Source organism: Mesoplodon densirostris, chromosome 10, assembly GCF_025265405.1.
Source record: "Mesoplodon densirostris isolate mMesDen1 chromosome 10, mMesDen1 primary haplotype, whole genome shotgun sequence".
Lineage (NCBI taxonomy): Eukaryota > Metazoa > Chordata > Mammalia > Artiodactyla > Ziphiidae > Mesoplodon > Mesoplodon densirostris.
Genome location: NC_082670.1, coordinates 14,082,451 through 14,090,746, shown reverse-complemented (window position 1 = coordinate 14,090,746; position 8,296 = coordinate 14,082,451).

Here is an 8,296-nt window from a genome sequence, read left to right as displayed (position 1 = left end):
TATGTAAATGTTCATAGAAGCTTTAGCCCCAAACTCGAAATAGCCCAAGTGTTCGTTAACCCAAGAATGGATAAACAAATTGTGGTGTATGTATACAATAGAATACTAACTAGCAATAAAATGGAACAGACTGGGCTTCCCTGGTGGCGCAGTGGTTGAGAGTCCGCCCACCGATGCAGGGGACACGGGTTCGTGTCCCGGTCCGGGATGACCCCACAGGCCGCGGAGCGGCTGGGCCCGTGAGCCATGGCTGCTGAGCCTGCGCGTCTGGAGCCTGTGCTCTGCAACGGGAGAGGCCACAACAGTGAGAGGCCTGTGTACCACAAAAAAAAAAAAAAAAAAAAAAAAAGGAACAGACTAATGATACATTTAACAACATGAATAAATCTCAAGAAAGAAGATTCACACAAAAGAACACAGTTGATTCTATTTATATGAAATTCTGGAACAAGCTAAACTTACCTAAGGAGGAAAAAATCTGAACAATTGATATCGCTAGAGTTGGAGATAGGGGACATGGACTGACTTTAAAGAGTCATGAGAAAACATTCCAGCATTATGTTAATGTTCTATATCTTATAGGATTAAAGCTCATAAAACAGAAAAATTAAAATTTGTGCATTTCATTTCATTTAAATTTTATGGATGTATATACACACATACACATATATATACACATATAAATATATATTTCTGTTTGATAATAAAAACAACAACAGATCACTCTTGCTATTTTGTGGTGAATGTGAATGGACCAAAAGGGTCAAGGGAAACCAGCTAGGAGGCTATTGCAGTGAATCAAGTGAAGCATGATGAGAGCTTAGCCTAGAGTAACAGCAATGGAGGTCAGGGAAAGTGGTTGAATTCATGATTTATTTTGGAGCTGGAGCCAATGTGAAATCGGATACAACAGTTGAAGAAAAGATAGGAATAAGAATGACTGCTAGGGCCTCCCTGGTGGCGCAAGTGGTTGAGAGTCCGCCTGCCGATGCAGGGGATACGGGTTCGTGCCCCGGTCTGGGAGGATCCCATATGCCGCGGAGCGGCTGGGCCCGTGAGCCATGGCCGCTGAGCCTGCGCGTCCGGAGCCTGTGCTCCGCAACGGGGGAGGCCACAACAGTGAGAGGCCCACATACCGCAAAAAAAAAAAAAAAAAGAATGACTGCTAATATTTTAGTCTGTATTATTAGGTGGATAGAGGTGTCATTAATTGAGAAGAAGAAGATTAGGAAAGGAAAAATTTGATGGGGGAACACAAAAATTCTCTTTTCTGACCATTTCAGTTTTGATAGCTATTTGATATTAAAAGTGAAGATACCAAGTAGATAGATAGTATAATAATCTGGAGGAGAGGTCAGGGCTTGAGATATAAATCAGAGAGTCTGAGCATGTAGGTGATATATTTCATCATTTGTAATATTAAAATATATGAAATGTTTAAATGCATATAACAGCTAGCTAGTTATATAAACAGTGGTATTCATAGTAGAATATCATGTAGCCTAACAAGGGCGTAGGTTCACATAGGCTGATACTAAAGATGTTCAGGATATATTGTTAAATCTATTTATTTATTTATTTGTTTGTTTGTTATTGAAGTATAGTTGATTTACAATATTGTGTTAATTTCTGTTGTACATATTCTTAAATTTTAAAAGCAAATGACATATCACATAATTTGTATTTAAAAATCACATATAAATGTTTGTGCATGAATAGAAAATTTCTGGAAGATACATAAGCAAGTGTCAACAGTGGTTACTTGTCCGGAGATGAAGTAGAGGCATGATATGGGGATGGTGGATTTTGCTTGTCCCTTTTTATTATTTCAAATTTTACCTTGAATATGTATTTTATAAATAAATATCAAGTAAATACCTAGGTGGTGATTGTGGTGGTATTGTTTTTTCCAAAGGGGCTTCTGGTTATGATAGAAAGAGAACCAATTTAGGAAAATGAAAGCCTAGTTTCTTCACTGACTCTTATGATGTCATGGGACCAATCATCTCTTCTACGTAGGCTTTAATTTTCTCATCAGTAAAGCATTATCATTAAGCAAACAGCTCTCTGCATTCAAAGTCTCATCTAAGCTAATTTTGCCTTATGCTACATTCAATTCAGGTTTAATTATTTACACCACACACCAACACATGGACTCAAATACTCTGCTTTATATCAATCTGATCCAATCTATCCAAATCTATTCAATTCATCCAGTCTTAACCAATCCATCCAGTACTATTGATATTTAATTCAACAGGGCATCTACTCTGTCCCAGGCACTGTGTAAGTGACAATACAGTAACAGACAGTCCTAATCTTGACAAAGAGTCTCTGGTCTAGTCAAGGGACTAGAGCCATGTAAACAGTTATAACACCCTCTGTAATAATAGAAGCATAAAGAAATTCTGGAGGTGAAACAGAAGAAGCAGTGATGAACTCTATCTGGGAAGACTGGGGGAGGTTCCTTTGGTAGATTGTATTACAGTTTACCAACATCTGTTTGCCCTTCCTGAGAGAAGATTCTACTTTCCCAAGCCACTGAAGTCATGCTTGGCCAAGAGACTTGCTCTGCCAATGAAGTATGAGAAGTGATATGTATCTCATTCATTCAAAAGTTTAAGAAGAGTTTGTGCTTTGCTGTAATCTTTTCCCTCTGTCACCAGCCACATTCCAGATAGCCTCTGCCAGGGTATCCTGGGTCCTGGAGTGAAGATGACATGAAACAGCATGGCAGCCAAACACAGTGGACGTGTGGCTTGACTGAGATTCAAACTCTGTTATCATAAGCCACTGAGATTTGGGGATCTGTTCACAACGTGCACCTTTCAGGGCTGATCAATGACTTTGGGCTGAGTCTTCCATACAAAGAAATTCAAGGCAATGATTTACTAAAATATCAGGGGTCAGGAGCACCAAAACCATATCATTCATGAGCAAAGCAACCCAAGGTAGGTCCTAGGAAGGAGAGCACATTACCTTGATGTAGTTCACCTTTGTTTCAGAGACGAAACACATTTCTCTCTCAGCAAGTGATGATGAAACAATTTCTGTCATATTATCCTTTTACTTTAGTTGCCACAATTGCAAAACTACACTTATGCATAAATCAGACATATTATAAACAAACACTGTCCCTGACTTCAAGGTGGCTCTATCCTAAAAGGGTTAAGTCAAACACTCAACTTTATACAGAGATCCGATAAGCTATAAGTAAAGGCAGTTTTTTTCCCTATTGTTCAGCCTTTTGTAGTGAGAGCGGAAGAATCTGTTCCTTGGTCCAGAGAGCTCTTTTGAATTTTCTAAAAAGATAGCCCTAGTGTCTAACAGGAGGTAGATGATGTGGAAGTGGAATGGTATTTTGGGAGCAAAGACTTTAGCTAAGATATCAGGTTTTGGGGCTCTTGGAACACTTTGCAGCAGCATCACTTGAATGACAACCAAAACATTTCATTAGGAATCTCATGACTTTTTCTTTTTTTCTTACCTCTCCTTCTTGCTCATGAAGCTGAATATTTCTTTTCCAGATAGAAAATGATATATTTTTGAATATTGGCCTATTTTTGAAAAGATACAGTGCTTTAAATTCATGGGCATTAACCTTAGTAGGCCTTGAGAGCTGCCTGTTAGTCCTACTCTGTTTCTCACCATAATCTCACTCTCCTAGACTTTTATCTTAGAGCTTCACCTCCCTCCTCAAGACACAGAGTTTTGGTGCTTGTGCTGCTTAAATTCTGGGGGCGTGGAAGACCAAAAATAAACAAGCAAGCAAATATACTTATAGGTGATAAAGGTAATAACAAAGAATAAAGAAGGAAAAGGGTTAGAGCAGGATAGGTATAGCTAGAAAGTGGGGTGGTAGTTTTTTTTTTTTTTTTTTTTTTTTTTGGCCTCACCACATGGCACACAGGATCTTAGTTCTCCCACCCGAGATGGAACCTCCACTCCCTGCAGTGGAAGTTTAGAGTCTTAACCACTGTACCGCCATGGAGGTACTGGGTGGTGTTTTTGATTGGCAAGTCTGGGAAACTTCTCTGATAAGATGACATTTAAACAGAGAACAAGAGTAAGGGAAGTAAGCCATGTGGGCATTTGTAGGAAGATCATTCTGGGCACAGGGAACCACATGTGCAAAGGCCCTGGGGCAGGAGTGTGCTTGGTGTGCTCAAGGAAGACAGTGCAGCCAGAGTGGAGAATGTGAGGGGGAGAGTGGCAGGAGAGGAGGTCAGGGAGGTGGCAGGGAGCAACCAGAACACACAGAACCTTTCAGACCATTCTTACCTTCGCTGTCCTCACTCTTAGCAAATGACGTTACCTTTTTTTTTTTAATATTTATTTTCTTTATTTTTTTTGGCTGCATTGGGTCTTAGTTGTGACACGCTGGATCTCTCGTTGCGGCACACATGGGCTCTTCATTGTGGCGTGCGGGATTCTCTCAAGTTATGGTGTGCAGGTTTTTCTCTTTCTCCTTGAGGTGCACCGGCCCAGTAGTTGTGACGCACGGACGGGCTTAGTTGCCCCGCAGCATGTGGGATCTTGGTTCCCCAACGAGGGATCAAACCTGTGTCCCCTGCATTGGAAGGCAGATTCTTTACCACTGGACCGCCCGGGAAGTCCTGACGTTACTTCTTATTGCATTGAAAAAATCGAACCCATCAAAAGAGAACTTTTACCTCATCATCCCACCTACCTCCCTATCTGCATCTGTACCCTTACAGTTTGCCTTCTCTCCTCTGATCATGGAGGACTGCTCACACTCCAGCCTCATCATTTGAACGCTAGATCACCCCCTCTGCCTGTCAGTGACATTGCTCCTGCAGTGGTCCACTCTCCTGCGTCATTAATATTTTCTCTCTACTGGATAAATTGTTTCATTGCTATAATCTTCTACCTTAAAACATCCTCCTTTGATCCCTGCTCATTTTGTTTCTCTTAACAGGAAAATGTTCTCCGTCTTTCTTTTTTTTTTTTTTTTTTTTGCGGTACGCGGGCCTCTCACTGTTGTGGCCTCTCCCATTGCGGAGCCAGGCTCCGGACGCGCGGGCTCAGTGGCCATGGCTCACGGGCCCAGCCGCTCCGCGGCATGTGGGATCTTCCGGGACCGGGGCACGAACCCGTGTCCCCTGCATCGGCAGGCGGACTCTCAACCACTGCGCCACCAGGGAAGCCCTCTCCATCTTTCTTTTCTGTACTTACCATCTCGATTCCTTTTATCTCGTTCATTCCTGAACCCAGTACCAACCAACTTTTGCTCCCAACCCTTCTCAAAATCTTTCTTAACAAGCTCATCAGTAACTTCCATGTTGCCAAATCCATTGTTCATCCATTGCTCATTTCCAAATTCTCATCTTTCTTAGCCGATCCACAGCACTTAACACAGTCGATTACTTCCTCCTTAAGGCATTTCCTCCACGCAATCTCTTAATTGTCTTTAGCAGCTGCTCCTCTATTGTCCTTTCCTGGAACTTCCTTTTCTTCCTCACCTCTAAGTGTTGGGACAGGACCACAGGGCTCAGCCCTCAGCCCGCTCCTCATCACCATCAAAACGCATGCCATAGGTGATCTTATCCAGGTCCATGATTTAAATACATTTTTATCTTTATGACTGATGCATAATTGTTAGAATAGCTAGATTTTTCTGCAAAATACCCTCAAATCTCAGTGCTGTAGGAAAATAAAGATTTGCTTCTCTTTCACTCTAAGTGTCCATCATGAGTCAGCAGGGATATCTGTTAATTGTGGTCACTCAGAGACCCAGGCTGACACATACGTCCACAATCACGTAGGCAGGAAAAGCAGACATGGTGAACTCTCAAAGCCTCTGCCTGAAGTGACAGAATCATTTCTGTTCTCATTTCATTGGCTGTATCAAGTCACATGGCTATGCCTAACTTTAAGGGGGCAGGAAATACAGTCACATCGTGGACCTAGAAGAAGCAAACCAGAAATATTGGTCAATAGCTCTGATGATGACAACAATTCTCACAGTTTTATCTCAGGCCCTGTCATCTCTGCTAAACTCTAGATTAGTGTATCAAACTGCCTGCTTGACATCTTGGCTACTTAATAGACAACCCAAACTTAGTATATCCAAATCAAAATTCTTGATTTGTCTCTTGCCTTCACCTCATATTACCAAATTTGTCCTTGCTTTGACTCTGCCTTCTTGGTAAGTAGTCGTTCCATCCTACCTGCTACTCAGGCCAAAACCTTGGAGTCATCTTTGACTACTTTCTGTTTCCCAAACCTCACACTGTTTCTATCTGCAAATACTATTGACTCTTAACTGAAATATATACAGCATTTGACCTCTTCTCACCTTACTATGACCATCTAGTGCAAACTGCTATCATCTCTTGTGTGGACAACTGTGATAGTCTGCTAACTGGTCTCCCTGGTTCCCTGTTTGCCCACCCCCCAAGTAGTCTATCCTTCATACAGAAGGTAGAGTAATCCTCCTGAAACTTCGCTATATTTGACCTTCCCGGGCTCAGAACCTGTCAGTGGCTCCCTATCTCACCCGCAGTAAAATCCAAAGTCATCATGGTCTATAAAGTTGTACAATGTTCTGGCTGCTCCCCGCCACCTTCCTGACCTCCTCTCCTGCCACTCTCCCCCTTGCTTTCTCCACTCTAGCTGCACTGTCTTCCTTGAACACACCAAGCACACTCCTGCCCCAGGGCCTTTGCACATGCACTTCCCTGTACCTTGAAAGATCTTCCTACAAATGCCCACATGGCTTACTCCCTTACATCCTCTTGTTCCTGGTTTAAATGTTATCTTATCAGAGAAACTGATAAGATGTCACTAACCCCCTTCCCACCTCTATTGTTCTCAGTCCCTTTTCCTTTTTTCTCCAGTCATTACTTTTTCACCTACTGGAAGAGCGTATTTACTTGTTTGTTTAGTTTTGGTCTCCCTTCCTCCCAGAATGTAAGTTCCATGAGTACCAAAGCTGAATGTTTTTCTACTTTCATGTCCCCAGTGCCTAAAACAATGCCTAGCACATATTAAACAATAAATATGTGTCAAATGAATAATTGAGAAAAGCAATTAAAATGTCTAACCTTTATTGAATGCTTACTCCTTGCCTTTCTCAATGCTTTACATTATTGTACTTTATGAGGCATCATCCCCCTCTTACAGAGGAGGAAATAGAGACTTAGAGAGGGTATGTAACTTGCCTAAGGTCACTCAGCTGGCACATGGTGGAGCCCAGTCTCAGGCCCAGCTCAGTCGGCCTCCAAATCTGAGCTCCTGATGACCTTGTCCTGCCATGATTTTGGCAAACTCCCTAGTGAGCAGTCTACTAATGCACTCTTAAATTAGAACCTAAAAGTAAGGAAGGATTAATAATTAAATGTTACCATAAAGAAGAACTAGACATATCTAGAAGATTATGAGCTCTAAATGGAATGAAAAATAGATTTGGAAATTCTGTTGATTTTCAGTCTTCCATATTGGGTCTAAAACCAGGCAGATAACATTTTTATACTTAAACAGTGACCTGATATAAAGCCTAAGGCCCCCAAATAACTCGGTGCCCTTGGCCAGTCTTGAAGGGACAAACAAGCAAACCTCTGGTCAAGTTTCTCTCCTCCCTCCCTCCCTCCCTTTCTTCGTTCCTTCCTTTCTCTCTCTTTCTCTCTTTCATTCTTTTTCTCTTTCTATTGCAGTATAATTGACACATTGGTCAAATGTGTTTCTGACCAGCTTTTGACCCTAACAAATTAAGCTGGCAGAAATGACTGTTGTATGCTGAATGCACCTTCTAAAATTGCTTCTGATCTAAGCTATCTGTTGGTGTCACTGGAAAGTTCAGAGCGCGCTGCGTCACTCTGAGCATATTCGGTTTCCCTGGAAGGAGGGCATCATTGGCTCTGTCTTTTACAAACAGCAACATTTCTTATTAATAGGGTTCTTTCTCTACAGGGCCATGGATTATTGATGGATCTCACTGTTAGGCGAGGCCCCCGTTGCCCCAGACAAATATGACACAGCTTTTCAGCCTCACTTCAGCAGGCCCAGACGTCCCCTCCAGCAGCCCACGTGGGTACCTGCCCCCAGGCAATGTGAGGGTGGCTCTTGTTCAAGCTACGTCTCAGAGGAAGAGCAGCTTTCTCCTGGTTAAGTGAGTAGAGAGAGGAGAGGGGAGGGATACTGGTGTTATCATCTCCCTGGACAGACACTACTCCTGGGTGCCTCTCAAGGTGACCAGAAAGCTCTCACTGGACCCTGAGTCTTTTTTGTGTTTTCAATTTTCATATACTTAACCTGCTATTTTATTTTATTTTAT